Source organism: Stenella coeruleoalba (genome assembly GCF_951394435.1).
Source record: "Stenella coeruleoalba genome assembly, chromosome: 6".
In the NCBI taxonomy this organism is placed as follows: Eukaryota; Metazoa; Chordata; class Mammalia; order Artiodactyla; family Delphinidae; genus Stenella; species Stenella coeruleoalba.
In genome coordinates, this window is record NC_137151.1 from 38,661,082 (window position 1) to 38,679,623 (window position 18,542).

At 35.9% G+C, this 18,542-nt stretch overlaps 1 long non-coding RNA gene across 1 annotated transcript in view; it reads right to left on the minus strand.

Annotated features, from left to right (window-relative positions):
* Window positions 1–3,526: 3,526 nt before the first annotated feature.
* LOC307187983 overlaps window positions 3,527–18,542 on the minus strand; it is an 85,074-nt gene continuing 70,058 nt past the window's right edge. The window contains exon 3 of the long non-coding RNA XR_013828775.1: window positions 3,527–5,132. This is a non-coding gene — a long non-coding RNA (uncharacterized lncRNA). The remainder of the gene's footprint in view (window positions 5,133–18,542) is intronic.

Genomic DNA, 18,542 nt, shown 5'->3' on the forward strand with positions numbered 1-18,542 from the left:
AGTGTGGGATTGCTTGTAGAAAAAACCATACTGGAGTATTTATAGAAGAAAATTTAAACTTTGATTTTTTTAATTAAAAAAATAAGCTTATGGTATTCCTCTGAAAGCCTAAATGTCTACAAGGCCCCAGACTGGGACATGACATCCTTCTTCCACACACAGGGCTCTTTATGAAGTACCTTCTGTGTTATCTCTGGGTTCTGACTTTCATCTAGAAAGGAAGGCAGGAAACTATCATTATACTGAGAGTGAACTTAGTAACTACCACGATGCTAGGTATTCTCCCTTTCATACCTCATTTAATATTGCAGAGGAGAGGCAAAGGAAATAATATATTTAAAATTACATCATAACTAAGTATTAAGCAAATGCTGTGTATTTCATTATTTCTTCATAACTTTTTCATGTGGAAAAATGAACAAATTCCTTAGGAAAGAGAGTTCCGAGCACTATGGAACTGAAGTTTATTATTAATCACCTGTTCCTTTTTAGGCTCAGTCCCAAGTGATGCTGAGGGATACAAACTCTACTGAAACACAAGTCCTTTTTATTCATTGGTAGCCAACCATCTCAAAAAATTCTTTAATCTCTATCATTTTTTCACCTTACAAAACCTCATCCTCAAGCCTCCCACTCTGACTGGACACTGAAAACACTGAGGAAGTAGGAGGAGTTGCTAAGAACAGTAACAATGCTTTGAATGACATTGATAATAACTTTTGAGTATTTACTATACTCCAGGCACTATCTAATAGTACCTTCATTTAATAACCATATAAAATGGGTAGTATACCTGTTAAGCCCACTTTATGGATAAAAAGACAAAATCTCATAAAGGATTAATAACTGTCACAAGGCAAGCTAATAAGTGGAGGTGACAGATACAACCCCAGGCACTCTGGCTTTGAGTCTGTGCTTTGACATCTAGTCCCGAGGCTCTTTAATTATACAGTATGGGAATATATTAATAATGTTGGACTTAGACCATTTTTAGAGCATATTTCTTTCTTTCACCCTTAAAAATTGGGAGAAACTTAATATTCTTCCTCTTTAATAAACGTCTGTATTTCTAAATTACATCTGCTTTGTAATAAGCAGGAAGCTAACTTTATCCTGTCTTAGAAACACTAATGGAGCTGTATGCACTAATGTAAAATAAGCAAGAGTATCTAACAGACACACGTGGGCACCTTATATCCAATAGAAACATGTGTACTTTATATCCAGTAGACATATGTGCACATCTTGGGATGACTGTTTTGTACTAGGATTTAATAAAAAATGATTTCCATGATTATAGATGCAAGTATAAATTCGTTATTTGGGCCCTGTCTCTAAGTATTTCCTAAGAGAGTAGCTTGCACATAACAAGTGTTTATAAAGAAATTTGCGTGTGTGGAAAGAAGATGGAAAAAGTACAGAAAAAGAGGTAAATTGAAAAATGAAATTGAAAGCAATCATGATATACAAACTTAGTTACTGAAATATAACTGGCTTAAAGGATTATGCTTAAAACCAAGGTAAGTGGAACTCTCTGGGGGAACCAGTTACTAAGACTCACTTGGGCAACATGACCAGCATTGAATAGGATTCCTGACTTGCCTCAATAGAAAATATGGTCTCATCTCTCACCAACTTTCTGATCTTTGAATTTCTTACTTGACTTAATGGTTTTTTTTGTTGTTGGTTGTTGTTTTTTTGTTTGTTTGTTTTTGCGGTACGCAGGCCTCTCGCTGTTGTGGCCTCTCCCGCTGCGGAGCACAGGCTCCGGATGTGCAGGCTCAGCGGCCATGGCTCACGGGCCCAGCCGCTCCGTGGCATGTGGGATCTTCCCGGACCGGGGCACGAACCCGTGTCCCCTGCATCGGCAGGCGGACTATCAACCACTGTGCCACCAGGAAAGCCCTGATGTATGTTTTTTAATTGGGGTTTTGTTCCATCGTGTAATAGAATATTTAAGTCTCACTGATGTTCTGACTAAGCTCAGTGACACACAGGCAATTATGGAATCCTTTAGAAATAACAGTTGTTAACAACTTACCCAGGTTCTTAGAATCAGCCTTGAGCCCTGAATAGATACCAGTAGATTCAGGACCCCTGATCTAATCAGTTGTCCAATTTTCTTTTGCTGCTTCATAAATGGTTTTTGGTAGTCCCTAATATACTTCTTCCCTTTCATTACTGACTACAAACCTTTATTCAGAATCCTATACAATTGCTTCTTAAGATACCATCAAAGACAAATTCTCTGGAAACTGAACTTTTATGGTCAAACGGCACTGTTAAAAAAAAAATTAAGTTCACTAAAAAGTGTGACTGAACTTAGACTAATTTTATTCAACATAGCTGGATGAATGAATACTGAATGGAACTGTGCATAGGAAAAAAATGCAACCGTTTTTCAGAAATAGAGTTTGAAAACATTCAGCTTATTTCCAGAAAAGAGTTATTGTCAGATTTGTGGTCAGTTATCAAGTGCACTGCTGCCCTTACTCTATCAATTAAATGTATGTCCATTCTTTGATACCTAGATAAATCAAACTTCTGGGAAGCCTTCACTGATCACATTAGTCCACAATGATTTCTCTCCCCATTCAACTCTAGTGTGACTCTCTGAATCACACCGCTCAATAGTGTTTATATGCTTCTTAACTTTGTTCCATGTATTCAGTCATATTTAATCAACAAAATTGGAAGCTCTTCAAGGGCAGAGGTCAGACCTCATTTGTTTTTCATACTCCCCCAGGTACTTAGCACCAGTGTCTGCCATGGAAATACTCTGTTGAATGATTCAGTGAATCAAGTGCCAGGTTATTACTCACTTTGGTATCTAGACCCTTAAGCAGGGAGAGATAGGGCCCCAAAGTGGAAAGCAAGATTTGTCTCAACAGAACTGGACAAACAATTCAAGTCAATTCAGATCAATGAACATTTATTACCCAGACTGCTGCAGTCTCCACTGATCTCTGTTTTCTTTGAACTTCTGAGCACTCTTGTCTCTAATACTCAACAAAACATTTACTCATGTGTTCTCTTCTACCATGATTTAACTGTTCTGGGTGTATTTGTCTCAATTCCCCTCCATTAGGGTGTATGAGGTTTAGCCAACTGATAATCACTTACATTTAACCATTCTGACCTACACATATTTCAACACTGTGTGGATCTAAAACATTCTTTAAAGCAAGATCTGTGTCATATTTCATTTATCAACCAGCCTTCTCCCAGTCTGAGAGCTTGGTGGGTGTTAAAAACATATTCAATCAATTCAAACATGAATCAAGGGTCAAAGTGTCAGACATTATGCTTTATGATAAATGATTTAAAGGAATTCATATTTATTATGTTAGCAATACTTTCTTTGTACCTTCAAAAATGTATGTGTGTGCATATATACACACACATGTTTTTCATTATGTCTATATCTACATTTATATTTATATGAGAATTAGCTTTGTTAAAAAAAGCAATCAGCCATGGATCTTGCTACTCAAAAATTAGAATATATGAGAACTTGTGATAAGTAAAAGGGAGTGCATTCTCTCAGACAAAGTACAGAATCAAGTCATACCACAGAAGCTTGGATTCTAAGAGGTCTGCCATCCGAGCCAGGCAAGTCAGTGAACGAACGCTTTGGAGTATATGGTCTATTCAGTGTTCGATGATTTTTCCAGAAAAGCGATTTCACTAGCTGCACTGATATCCTATTTTAGTATCTAATTTTCCTGGCCATCAAGAAATTCCTTTGTATGTCTAACATAAATGTCTTAGTACAATTTAAGTCTATTTTTTCTTATTTAGCCCTCTGTAAAGCTACGTCACTACTGATCAACTGTTTCCTCCTCTCCCTTGGCTGGCTGGATTGTGAGAAGATTTAGGAACTGCCATCTAGTTAACAAGCCCTAAGGAACCTGCATGCACCATCCGTGCTCATTTAATATCTGCTTTAGAAAAATCTTAGCTTAAGAGAAGAAAATGTGGTAGTGTTTCGAAGTGGTGGAAATAAAATGTAGTGAATGTATGAAAAAGTATGTAGTGACTCGGGTTCAAAACACTGGCCGTACAAAGAACTGTTATTATAATTACTGTCAGTGGTGAAAGACAACCTTTTTGCAACTCTCTCTGCAAAATATCTGTGAAATATGTCCTGAAAACAGTCTGGCTTCTGACTAACTGTCAAACACAGCCCTCAAATACAGAATTCTCCCTTCGTGAGTACTTTTGCTTCGTTTCTGAAACCTGTCAAGCAGCCATGCCACTTATTTCCTCCCTTGCTTCCTCTCTCCCTGACCCAACATGACATGTCCTTATGAAACAGTTTAAGAGTCTCTCCTCCGTGAAGACTCCTCTCTCCTCTGATCTCCTTTTGTGTTTGTAACCAGACTCCAGCATTATGTTAGCTGAAGACTTCATTTCTTTTTTGATTCATATGATTTAGTCTCCTCTCCCTAGTTACACCGTAAAATCCTTTAGGGCAACAATACACATTAATTAAGTTTCCGACAAAATTATTCTTCTTTTCGGTCTCTAAGAGGCAAAACAGAAGAACTTCTGTGTAGTAAAACGTGTGCACGCGTGCACACACACACACACCAGAAATCATTGGCAATTCAGAGCAAATATTATGAAAACAACAAGCCAGAGTTCCCCTATATGTACAACTGTTGGTTCCTGGCTTCCGTTAACTTGACATTCTTGAGCTATCCATTTGTCTGATCCAATATTGGTAAGCAGCAGAGAAATAATGATTGCTTCCTAAATATGCCATCACAAGTTTGGCACGGCACGATAAAAAAATGTGAGTCTCTAACCCCTGTCTCGACCACATACTGAGAATGTTTTAAAGCCTACTTCAACCACACACTGAGCGTATTTTATTGGACTTTCTCACTATATCAGGGCAGAATTTTCTTTAGCTGATTGTGCCTGTGCACCCGTGACTCCTTGTTTTAGTTCATTCTTTCAACCAAAACCTATAAAACATTCTATGCATCAGGTAATAAAAGACAGAAACACATTAAAGAAGTAAGAAACACGGGCTCTTGATCCAAACCATGGAATGAGCTCCATCACTTACCCAAAGTGTGGTCTTAGGAAGGCTACTTAATCTTTCTGATCCTCAGGTTTCTCAGCTGTAAAACAGGAACAGTAATATTTATATCACAGAGTTGCCTTAGGGGTAAATAATTTAATATATGTTAAGAAGTTAGAATATTACCTAGTACTTAGAAGCACTATGTAAGTATTAGCTTTTAATTTTATAATTAATTATATTAAAATGTTTTTTAAAAGCTTTAAAAGACTCAGTGCATTCCCCATGGGACAACTGGACCCATAAAACATATGGGCTGATGGATACAAAGGGGATATAGACAAGGGACAATAGAGGCACGGGGCAAGGAGTGCTTCTGTTGCTGAGGGAATCAAAAGACTTTCATAGAAGAGGGGCTAAAGGTGATTTTTGAATGAGGAAAAGGAGTTTTTAACATGCAAAGTAAGGGGAGGCAATTCTAGGCAGAGGGAACATTTATGCAATGTTGTATGGAATTGTACTACGGGACAAGGCAGACAGCACAAACAGACCATTGAGACGCAGTCTCCGTCCTATGGAAGCTAATGTGTAGGGAGGATGGAACATGTGATAAATAACCACAGCACTGAACAGAGTGTATAATGAATTTCCTGTGAGCACTGAAAAGTAGTAAATAGTCAGGCATCTGTATCTGTCCTTTATTGAGTATCATTAAGTCCTCACGCCAACTCTATATTGTGGATATTTTCCCCATTTTACAAATAAAGCAGCTGAGGCATAGAAAGACTGAAGAAAGATCTACCCAAGGTCATACAATTAGTTAGTGGTAGAATGAGATTTGCAACCAAAATTCATCTAAGATTATGAAATTAACAATAAACTATGTTTGTTTATATTTAAGCCATATATTAATGAAAGAGTAGAATCTGTATGAAGAAAATTAAGGGTTGACAGGTGGTATTAGGTGCTTGGTCCCCAAGAGAAATATTTTGAAAAAGCAATCAAAACTGAGAATCAGTTTATTTAAAGTAGACTTTCTTTTCTCTTAAATAAAGCATCTCTGAAGTGGCTGCTTTATCATCTAATACATACATTTGAGGAGAAAGGTAGGTAGGTAGGCAAATAGGTAGATAAGATAGATAGATGTAATTTTTTACTACCTAATATGCTAATTATTAATAGAATACATGTGAGATTTACTGAATTACTCTCTAAAATTGTTTTTGACAGAGCTTTATCAAAATAAAACTAAGACCTTGGTAAACATTAATCACTCTAGTATAAATTGTTGCTTTGAAGGTTGTATATGAATTGTTTGCCTTATGTGTCCTCATGGACAATTTAGATAGAAAAGGAAGTAATATGAAAAAGAGGAGGGGGAGAAAATTTGGAGAAACAGGTGTGTTATTTTTCTACCAATCACCTCAATCCTATTGACCTTTGCTTCAATTTAAGCTATTCTGGTCCATTCTGTTTGCTTTTCATTCTCTGTGCTGATGTGTTTTCATTTCTGCTCTTTTGTTGACTTTTGGTTCCTGTTTCACTGAAGTTCATGGCTACCTGGCTACTTCCTCCACCCCCTTGCCCCTACCCAAACCTCTCTATAGGAGGCTGGGTCTTCATACGCATAACTAAGTGGGAACACTAACGCAGTTACCCAAATAGTCAGATAAATGCATTTACAAATCTGAACCATCCATCTAATTACTTCTTTTTTCCACTTTACTTACAGCATCTGTACTATGAATATGGTCAATCACTTTCCAGCTGAAGCCACAATTATGCCCATGAACATTTACTCCCTTCAGCCAAAGAATCAATTTAACTGACTTTCCCCCCACTGACTTGAGTGGTCAGTGGGAGTGAAAGATTAGTTGTTTCAGAGTTTTGAAGAGAAAGCTTTTGGATTTATGTTATAAAAGCATCTCTTTAACTAGTTCTGGTAGCTCTCTGATGCTTCATGCTCTCTGTGCAGTTACTAAAGACTCTCCATGAGTGAGTGGCAGCGCAGCTCTAAAACAATTACAAGCATTTAAAAAGTAATTATCAGAGAATTCTAATGCAAAAAAAAATATCTATTTTGACTACCGTGAACAACCCTGTACAAACATTCCTCCCCCTCTCTCTGTCATAGACATGGCTCTCCATTTCACAGAAGATTTAATTACAAATTTGTCTTCTTCATCTTCTGGGCCCACACTGCTGCTTGCGAAAGAGAGATAATACAGGTAGTAGTGGCAGAAGGGTCAGAGTCAAGAAAGGCAGAAAATATAGATTTAAGGTTAGGGAGGATATTTTTTAATAGAAGTGCACATGGCCTTGTAAACTTTAAGCTAAAAACGTGTTATTTAGAAATCATCTGTAATTATATTCTGAGAGAGGAAGTTGACAAATCATAACTAGCTCTATTCCCTTTGTTGCTTTATACGAAATATATTTTAAATAATATATTTTTTAAATTAATAACACTTTGGATTTCATTTTTTGTTTAATTTCTTTTTCTCTTAATGAAATAAGTGATACCACCTTTTGGTACATATCCCTATAAATAATGGCATGTAAATATAATATTTCTGATTTATTTGCTGTTTTATTAAGTTCTATTAATTTTGTGGAAGACAATTTGAAGACATAGGATTATATGCGTTTGTTAAATGCACGTGAACACCCTTCTCTGAAAATACTACCATCCTCTGAACCTGTGTTGTACACTGTGGTAGCCACTAGCTACAGGTGGCTACTGAGCCCCTAAAATGTGGCTAGTATGAATTGAGATGTACAGGAAGTATACAATACACACTGAATTTTGAAGACTTAGTTAAAAACAAAAACAGACCACAAAATATCTCAATAATTTTTATGTTGATTATTTGTTGCAGTGATAATACTGGATTAAATAAAATATCTTATTAAAATTATGCCACCTATGTCTTTTTTTCACTGTGACAACTAAAAAATTTTAAATTTCCTATGTGGCTTGCATTATGTTTTTAGTTGGTAATACTGGTCTAGATAAGGGAGGGCTGCCTCCTAACTCTGTAAAGACATTGAAAGAAGAGACCATTTATTCTGTAAGATCTTGGCCTCAGTGGAGATGGAAACTGGCACTTCTGGGAGGAACGAAACTGATTACTGACTGAATTCTTTATTAGTTTTGGAGTTAGAATGCTCCTTAAGTCCACAATGGCGCCTACTAACTAAATTTTTGGCAGAAAAATAGTGCCATTTCAGCTACAGAATAAAATATTAAGTCCATCAAAAAGAACATTTGGTTGGAAGGAATAGAAGAGGGAGGCAAGAAATAATAAAGCAAGCCAAAACATCGATTGAACTTAACCTTTAAATAGAAAAAATAAACAATTGCCAGTTTGGTACCATTTAAGTGGAGAAAAGACAGCCACGTAACTTGATTAATTATGCACTTACTGCCAAGAAGAAATCTATATTTCCATTTGTTTCCCCAGTCAGTGACCTGCTGAGGAAATTCTGTGGTTTAGCATAAACTAGACTTTTGTTCTTATAGCACAACTTCTGGAAATTCTACTTTTCTTTGGTAAGACTTTCCTCTTACTGGTACCTTAATAAATAGAAGCACTTCTATCACTATGTTTTTCTTTTTTACTCCTCTTGTCTGGGCTAATACTACACGCCCTGAGAATAAATTATTCAGCGGTGAATTCTCTCAGCATACCATGTAACGTTCTGGGAGAGAGCTTACCATCCACACAATACAGTAAAAAGTGAACCATGAAATAGAAGACCAATGACGTAAGTAAAAGGTAGTTTGTTATTATAGTCAGAGAACTTTATTTTAAAATATCTCATCCAATAAAATGCAGAAAATTACCATGTCCAATCAGCCAAATTGAAAGCCTGGCTCCTGTCTTAACAATTCCTTGTTTGGTGACCACCTTCCATTCTTTTGAAACACAGGGGAGAATGGTTGTCATGAAAGTGTAATGCTTCTCCTGGAAATGCTAATCCCTGTTGCCACTTTATCATCCCAAGAACCCTCTAATGGGAATTTCATTAATATAATGATGGCATTCTTTTCTGGAGAGAAAAGATCTCCTCCGTGTTTGGAGAGATGATCTCCTCTGAAATAGTTAAAACTCTAAATCATTCTCAAGTGTCACAATACCTTGCTATGAGTCAGGCAATGACACATGTGGCCAGTTAAATGAAGAAAAAAGTCATCAGACAGGATTATAGCTGCTTCTGCAAATAGCTTGAGTCTATACCGATACCAATATTTTCTGATCAAAATAAATTCAATAAGCAGTACTTTCACATGATAAGTAACATAGGGAGTTGGGGTTTTTTGTTTTTTTTTTTTTTTGGCTTACCTTTATTTGTTTATTATAAAGGACAAAAATTAAGAACAGTCAAATGAAAGAGATGTACAGAAAAATGTTTAGGGATGGGGGGAGGCATGCCCTGCCTTGGGTGCATCACCCTCTCAGCACGTCAATGTGTTTACCAATCCAGAAGCTTCAGAAGATAATAGCACATTTTTATATCATTATATACTTTAAAATTATGTTTGGCTTATCAGTATTTTTAACCTATTTTAAATCAAAATATAAAACTAACTTCTATACATCCATACTATCCACAGCTTCAACCTACATACCATCCTACTAAAGGGCAGTCAGTATAATCTCCAGGTACCTGAATTTCAGGACTGGTCCTTGTCCAGACAGAAAGCACGTGCCTCTGACCCTTTCTCCTCTGAAATATTACTTTTCATGTTGAGACTCTACTCTGGGTGGTCATACTTCTCCCTCTACCTGGATTAAGAGATTTTCTTTTGTGCTGTCTTGGTACCCTGCATGGATTCCTATTATAGCCTTTATTATGTTGAACTTAAAATTATCTTTTTATCCGGCTGTCACTTGCACTAAGTTCCCCTTAAAGTAGGGACGGTCTACCTACATCACCAGTACCTACAGTACTCAGACTGTAGATGGTGGTTAATGTATTGTTGAGCTTTTTACAAACAAATGCTGGCTACATTAGATCCCTGCCTCAGGAGGAAATCTTTCTCTTATGTTCTTATTCATAGTGCTTTGTATCGTGCTTCCAATAAAGAGTTCAGTAGAAGTGTTTCATAGGTGCATAAAATGTATGCCAATGGAACGAAAGGACTTGGAGAGTATAGGCAAGACAAGGAAAGTAGTTACTTAGTGCCGATGAGTTCTTCTGATAAAGCCCTTAAAAAGCATTCAACCTCAGAGCAAGCAATGGACGGCATATGTAAATTTATGATTCCTGTAATTTGCCTCAGTTTCCATGTGCCTCCCAGAATGTGAATGTCTTGCTATACAGTGTGTGATTCTACTAGTTAAATATCTGTCTATCTAATCTATTTGGGATAAAAACCAACAAAAACCCACCTCACCCACCACCAAATAAACAGTCATCTAATCCAATACATAAGAAATACTGCCTGATCATGAATATTGAAGAGTGGTATTTTGACTACCTATTTTACATGTTTTTATGAAAGATTTAGGGATGTTCAAAAGTAGTCAGACTTCACAAATTTTCTCTATTCCCTAATAGTGATTAGGAGCATAAACTTTTCATATCAGATGGATCTGAAGTCAACACCTGCTTCTATCACAGATTAGCAGTTGAACTGGGAAAGTTATGTAATATTTTTGGACTCTAGTTTTCTAATCTGTAAAATGGGGATAATAATAGGGTTGTTGGGAAATTAGATGAAAAATTATATACAGAGAAGAGCTCATCTATAGATGTTACTAAATATTCTATTATATGCTGGGCACATTAATGGCAGTGCATTTAGCTACTGCCATTCTTATTTCCAATTGTCTTATTGCCCTGCTTTACTGACTTGCAGCTCCTTGAAACCCACTGAGCAATTCTTTCCCTGGTGATCACTTTACTGCAAAGTTCCAGTACCTCAGAGTGACAGTAATTTTCTTAAGTCTACATTATAACCAAATGGAACATTCTGGTAATTTTATTTAAATTCAAAGGGGAAATTTTGACTTCTGTAGTTATTAAGCATTCCCAGTATTATAAAAAGTGGTTAAATGTCATTTGTTATACTTTATGTCATATTCTCCATAGGAACATTTTTTTATTATCTTAAAAATAGTTTCTTTCTAAAATTCTGAAAATAAATAAATGAAGAAGAACCCCATCATTAAATTTCTCATTGGACCATTAACTAACTAGAATATGAAATACATTTCACAATCACTTTGGAATTTGTATATTATTGATCTGCAGGACTCAATACAAGAAAAACATAGCTCTAAAGTAGACTTGGAGGGAGAAAAATGTTATTTTTTGTTTAAATCTTATACTAGTTACTCATCTCGTTCTACACTATACTCAGAGTAAGGACAATAATTTCTCATTTAATGAAAGTTTAATATTTTTAAAAACTTGAAATTTATCACTAGACATTATAATGTATAAAAATGTAGTCATAGATTGACTATACTTGAAAATTCTTAATTATAGTTTTAAATTGGGTAAATGGTCATTAAGTTGGGTAATGGCCCCTTACAGAGGAATTGGTGATTGATACACAGTGACGTAAAGTTGCCATATTCAATATTGCTCTAATAAAGGATTTATCTTTGATCCATATTTCTAAAATTAATGACTGATTAGTTTACTTTAGTATAATACCTCATGGAGGCCCTATTCTCTGTTCTCAAATTTCTATTTTTAGAGACCAGCTTTAGCACAAGCACTATTTAAGTTTCAGGTTCATGCAAATTCCCAATGGCAATTATCTCTTATTTGCAATATTTCTAGTGTACACATTAGTTAGTTTCCTAATCCAGAGACATTTTTGACATCTTAGCATTATCCATTGCTGAACATGTGAAATTAACATAACATTTTTTCATATCTTTTGGGGAAAAACTACCTTTCATCTAAGGATCAGGTATAATGAGCATTTAGCTGAATGACATTCTACCTTACAGTCCAAAATGAACCCAATTTGAAGGTCAATTTCTTCCTTTCTTTCTTTGTTAATAACAAAATAACTCATTAGGTTTATGGTCAGATCATTAATGCAATCTCAATTATAGTCCGTCCAATTGGTTCAAATTGATAACATCCCATTTTCAAGAATCACTATCTGCAGAGAGGTTGTCAGATATCTCTATTCATGCTCATCAACTGTCCTGGTGTTGCAAGAGAATGGTAACTCCCTAGGAGAGGTTCACACAAAATCAGACTCATCTAGGTGCTAATTAAAAATGCAGTTTCTTCAGTCTTACACCAGAGGTACTGAATATAAATTTTTGAATGCAGAGCAAGAAAATCTACATTCTGAATGCAGAGCAATAAAACCTACATTTTAAATATTTCAAAGGTAATCATTTGCTTACGCACTAAGACATAACTGGTAAAGTCAATGGTTAGATCACCATATCAAGAAATACCCCATCAAATGTGTTTAACATGTAACTAATTGACCACCTATATTGGATCACATATTTTCAGGTCTGGGTTACAGGCAATACATATAGACTGGTTGGAAGTAGCCAGAGTAAAAGCTGTATTAACCATCAAGTTGAAGTGTTCTGCTCAGTTAAAACAACAGCACTGAAACTAGCTGAGGAGGACAGTGATGCCTATTTTAGTACAAAGAGGTGAAACAAGCAAATGCTTATAAAATAAACAAGCCACAGTTTCCTGGAAACTGGCAGAATCACTTTTTGAAACGTGAGTGGTAGGGCAAAGGCAAGCATCAGTGTATAAGGAGGACTTAAGGACTTAAGCAGAACCTGCTCCCTGGAAGTCAGTTAGGGAAGGTAAGTGCAAACAACTGAGAAGTTGGAGAGCCCAGAGAGAGGAAGAGCTTTTTCCCTGAATCATTTTCCTACACGTGACCTTCTCCATTGCTTCAGTGAATACGCACACAGTTCAAACCATTTGCTTTGAATCTCTGTGGAATCGGCCTGACTAAACCAATCGTGGTCCTAGACCAGCAGCACAGGCCTCACATGGGAGCTTGTTTCATACACAGAATCTCAGATCGCCCACACACTGGTGGACTCAAGCCCGCAGGTTAACCAGATGCCCACGGGATTCATATTTCCATAAAATTCTGCGAGGCACAAATATAAAGAAGTTACATCTGCCTTCTCACTACCTTGTGCCGCTTACTCTTCTCTCTTCCAAGCATGTTCTCCTAATCTACTTTTCATTCTGCTTCCCAACATCTTATAAGAAGCTTTCGTAGGGAACCAGGTTTCAGTAAACCCTCTCTCCTAAGAACATATATGAATTTTATTTAGACACTTCTACATTAATTTATATTTATGCTTTTCTTTTAATTGAGGAAAAATACTCTGTTTTTGTACATTTGTATCTTCAGCATTCAGCAGTGTGCTTGTCTTACAATTCATGATTTATGGAATTTCATGGATTTAAAAATCCAGATGATCTGGAAATCAAGTGATATGGTCAAAAACAGTAAGTCTTCATAGAAGAGTATTAGGATGACAAAGAGGTCTATTGCAAATACTAACTCAATCGACACTGAAAAATTAGGAAAAATTATATCATTGCGATGATGATTGCTTTGTTTTCATTTCCAGTGATGTATCTGTTAATTGTTCACAGGCCTATTAAACTGGCATATGATCTAACAGTAGAATGCCAAAGAATCAGACTAAATTTCAATTTTTCCCTAATGTTTATTTTGTAAATTCAAGGAAAAAAATGAAATTATACTTTTAAATGAACAAATAAAGCCATATATGTCAAATGGAAATAACATGCATTTATCATTTAAAAAAAATATTTCCCTTCTTTTCTTATTAGGTCTCCTGTGTAACTATTGCTGTAGTTAATATTTCTCTTCTGAAACTGCATAGCAAAAAAAAAAAAAGGCTAAGTTATTCAATAACTGAAAACTTAAGAGCTGGAATGACTTATACATCTAAATTATAAATTTTATTTTAAATAATATGTGAGCTTATGCACAGAGTACTATAAAATGTCAAATTCCCTCCTGAGAATTCTTCCTCAGGAAAATAATTGTATTACAGCGCGATAGTAATTTAAAAGGACCAGCCATTGGATTAGAAGCAACTTTTATTGTTCTTTTTTCCTTTTAGTTTCTACAATAAACAAGCATTTCTATTTTAATAACATGTTTTAAGTGAAATGCAACAAATAGTATCCTCTAAACACCAGCAAATATTCATTAGACTACACAATGTACAATAAAGACACAGCTTTGAGCTATGGCTACACAGTCTATGAATGTGATTATTTTGCTTCTTTAATGACAAAATCAGTCTGATAATTGTCAGATTAGTAGGCACTTTGTCAAACCACGTTAAATGTAACCAGTTTAACTGACTTTATTGTTTTAAATCTATCTGATTAAATAGCATTTTTACTTTAGTTTTTAAAATATTTAAATGTCAGGGTGAAAAAAATAGTACAAGAGGACTTGTAATAAACAGTTGTTCTTTCATCATCTTCTTCCCACCGACGCCAACCCTACTCTTCCATTTTAATCTTTGATGGTTATTTCAGTAATTTAAAAGTGTAAGCTTAAACTACTATTTCCTAATTTAGATAAAACCCTCCTGCTATGTAAGGTGATAGTTTAACTTATGTCTCACCTCCTTTTTCTTTCCTCTTCTTCCTCATTTATATAGTTTGTCTGAGGTCTTGTACAATCAAACCTCTATTATTACTTCATGTTCCATTTACTTTCCACATTATCACTTGGCATTCTATTATGTAAGATGAAAATATTAGCACACTTACATTTTCTCATTCCTTTCATTTGCTAGTTTTTATGAGATGGACCCACTCTTTTTCATTTCCAAAGCGTATGTATATTTATGTGCATATGTGTATTTAAAATTTTTTTGCCATGCCTATGTTTCTCTTGATCAAACTTTTTAGAGTTTTTACTATTTTACTGGTATTTTTAAAAACTGGGTTCTGAATGTTTTGTTCATCTCCATTGCGTCTTTGTTGGTTTTCATAGCATTCTTCCCTTTGATGGTAGTAATTAGGATTTTTTTTTTAGTTGTCTTCTATTTACTACCAAATGTCTCCTTCCTTCCCTGTCAATTGTGTTTTCTTTCTTTGGTTGGCTTATACAGGTATTTCTCATTCTGCTGGTGACCCTCTGATATCCATGTAAGAATAGGAATAGTGTTATTAATGCTAGTATTCTCCCATAACCAGCCCTAACATGGAGTGTCAGGATTTGTGCTCTTGTTAAATCTCTCCTCTTACTAAGAAGATGGGGAAATGCCATATGCGTCGGCACGGTTTGATAACCAGCATGAATTCAGCAGAGAGAGAGAACTAGCCATTAGATTATTTACTCTCAAAATTGTAGAATAAAGAGTTTTATTCTTTGATGTCTATGTTAACAGTGGGAGCCTTAGTTCTCCACAGTCTGCAAAATATGTTTAGTGTAATGTCTTCTGGTTTTTGCTCAGGAGAAAACACCAGGATGTTGGTAGCTGTTAGTGGAATAACTAGGGGCTGGGAGAGGGATGATGAGGAGTAGGAGAGGAAAGCCCTAGAGCAGCTATTTCATAGGCAGCTTTCCAATGAACTTCCGTCTGTCCAGCCCCTTTCTCAACTAATCACCCAGCACTGTGGACACCAAGACTGAAGTCTTTCTACAGTTCATTCATTGGAGCTCCCTCCCACATTATTTTGGCTAGCATCTCATTAACATGATTCTGTTCTTTTTTCACTTATTATCAGGCTTCCGTCAACTTCCTGCCTTTTTTAGTGTGCTGAAATATGCTCATGGGCCTGTCTTACTCTTTTGGCTGCTGCTATGGATTTACTTTGTTCTTTTCCCAATTACTGTTATAGCTTAAGAATTATGTTAGTTCAAATGTATAGGTTGAGATAACATTTAATTCAGAATGCTACTAAGAATCTAAATAAGATTTAGAACTCCGTGGTAAAAACTCTTTCTCATCCTAACAATGTAATGCCATAAGTAATAATAATAATCATGATAACTTCTACACACAAAAAATTAGTATGTATTCCCCCAAATTGGGCTGGGTGTGGTTTTCCTACTTTCTCCAGGGTGCCTCTTGGTATGGTTTTTATGTGATTATTATGCCAGCAAAAATGCAACTGTTTATAGGTCATGTTAAAAAAATATGTCCAGCTGAATCTAAGGGACACATAGCTAAGCATTCTGTATTCAGAATATACAGAATATATTTTAAACACTATTTTGTATGCTTTTATCATGCAAGACAATGGATTATACGTTTCACATGTCAGAGGTTATTTAATATTGACCACACTCCAATTACCACGTGTTAGAATATTTGCTCTCTTTTTACAAATGAGGAAACTGAGACTCAGACTTATTAAGTAATTGTATCTGTTAAGCTTCTAATAGTAGTGGCTCCTCAATGCTACAGCTTGGGCAGCTATGGAGAAAAACAAGGCTCTACGGCTCGAGCTGACTCTGGGGAACTTACAGCCAGGCTGATGAGACAGAATTGAGGCAATGGGAGCCTGAGCTCCAACGAGAGCAGGGTGTGATCCGTCATCCTGTTCCTGGCTATGGCTGTCATGGAGTCAAGCTCCTAGAAAGGGAAGCAAGGCTTCATCCTGGACCACAATGATGTTATTCAGATGATGAAAATTCATGCTCTCGACAGACCATCTCACGGCAGATATATTTAATCTAGGCATGCAAATTTTCTGAGCAAAACAACAGAGTGGAGAGACTGATTACACCCAAACCTGACATCTCTGGACATAGGAACTGACACAGACACAAAGACCAGTCTAGCAACAAACAATCTCAAGCTAATCTGAACACACTGATTGTCCAATCTGCACCTTCCCCAGCACCCAGCACTCTAGAAGCTCCCTGCCTTGCCTACACTGCCTAGGCTTCCAACCCCTGCCCTCCTCGCCAGGAAAAGTAATCTGGGCTGAGGTCATCTTCCATATGCAGAAGGTGACTGTCCATGCTCTGCTATATAACATACCTAGGCTCATCTGGGCAGTTGTGTGCATGTGCTCATTCTAGCCAGCACCCAGTGATCTCCTGAATAGCACAACTGCAAATTTATAGTCTCGTGACAGGTGATGGAACATAATTTTATTTTTAAATATGCATGCATTTCTGAACATTAACTTTATTTAAAATTAATCTTAAATTTCTAAATTGTTAACTGTCATATTTTGAAGTTAACATGTCTATGTAATGTCTATTAGAATTCTGTTAATTTTGACTGTTTTAAAAACAGATTTTTTTTCCAGCAGAATCTGCTTCTACCTTTCAAAACATGCATTTAATGTGTTGCTCTCTTAGACTTTTATTATTTTATATTGAGAAAAAGATCATAAATTGTATTTGAAAAATGGAATACAACTCAGCACTAAAAAGGAATGAACCATTGATGCACAAGGCAGCTTACATGAATTTCAAGGGCATTAAGCTAAAGAAAATAAAGTCAAACTCAAAAGGTCACGTAATGCATGATTCTATTTATATAATAGTATTGAAATAACAAAATTATAGAAATGGAAAACAGATTCGTGGTAGCCAGGGATTGGCAGTGGTGGGAAGGGGATGGGTATTATAAAGCAGTAGCACAAGGGATATTTGTATTGATTGTGATTATTTTTTATCTTGATTGGTTTGCTGGTTACAGGAATCTCCAGGTGATGAAATGACATAGAACTTTATACACATATTGCACCAATGTCACATTCCTGGACTTGATACTGTATTCTAATTATGTCAGATATAACCACTGGGGGAAAGTGGGCTAGGACTCTTTTGTACTATCTTTATGACTTTCTATGAATCTGTAAATACTCGAATAAAAGAGGTTTTAAAAAAAGAAAACTGAAAGAAACATTTAAATAGAAAAAAGTACATTATTATTTAGAAAAAAAAAATACAATTGGCTAGTACAATGTATGTTTGCTTGATACAACTACTAGAGAGACAGCACAGCCTGCTGGTTAAACACATGAACTCTGGAGGTCGATGACTTACAAGCTTTGTGACTCCGGGCAAATTTTTTTTTTTTTTTTTTTTTTTTTCCGGTACGCGGGCCTCTCACTGTTGCGGCCTCTCCTACTGCGGAGCTCACGCGCCGGAGGGGCAAATTTTTTAACCTCTCTGTCCCTCAGTTCCCTTATCTATAAAATTTACGTAATAGAGGTACCTACTTTGTAGGGTTGACATGAAGACTAAATGCATTTCAATTTGTAAGGCATATAAGCAGTGCTAAGAACATCATAAGGGGCTTGTTAGGTATGTAAAAATATAGACAGTAATATCGTTACTATAAGAGTTTAAATAATTGATACAACAAATATGTATTGACTGCCTATTATTAGGCAGACACTATTCTAAGTGCTGGAGATAGAGCTGTTAAAAAAATAAAGCCCCTGGTCTCTTCCTGGAATTTACATTCTAGAAGAAAAGAAAGAAAATAAGCAAATTAATAGGTGATATAATAGCAACCTAAGTTAA